This window comes from Nicotiana tabacum, chromosome 24 (assembly GCF_000715075.1).
Source record: "Nicotiana tabacum cultivar K326 chromosome 24, ASM71507v2, whole genome shotgun sequence".
Taxonomy (NCBI): Eukaryota; Viridiplantae; Streptophyta; class Magnoliopsida; order Solanales; family Solanaceae; genus Nicotiana; species Nicotiana tabacum.
Genome location: NC_134103.1, coordinates 61,599,233 through 61,599,729, shown reverse-complemented (window position 1 = coordinate 61,599,729; position 497 = coordinate 61,599,233).

The window sequence follows — 497 nt, the reverse complement described above, 5'->3', positions numbered from 1 at the left end:
GTATGATGAACTCCCTTGAAAAACATTGGCGCGCGTGTAAACGAGTTGCTCTACCAACTGAGCTATAGCCCTTAGTGCTTGTGATACATATTTTATCATGTAGATAAATTCTTGTCAAGATAAATATTCCATGATCCAACATCAACAATCTTTGATCTCTTTGAGCGGTATTCCTTAGATTAGTATTGCTTATTAAGTAATATGATATTTATAATCCATCGACAGGATGGGTTTCATTTGGTTCTCTTTGGGATGATAAATGACCTACTTAACTCAGTGGTTAGAGTACTGCTTTCATACGGCGGGAGTCATTGGTTCAAATCCAATAGTAGGTAAAACTTATTAGATACCAGAGTCAATGGTATCTAATAAGGTTTACGACCCACCCTTAGTGATATTGATTTTTTGATTTTGTATCTTTTCTATTTCATTTTTGAATTTGAATTTTTGCATCAGAATTGGATTCTGTTTGATTGTATTTGATTGTATTCACCCGA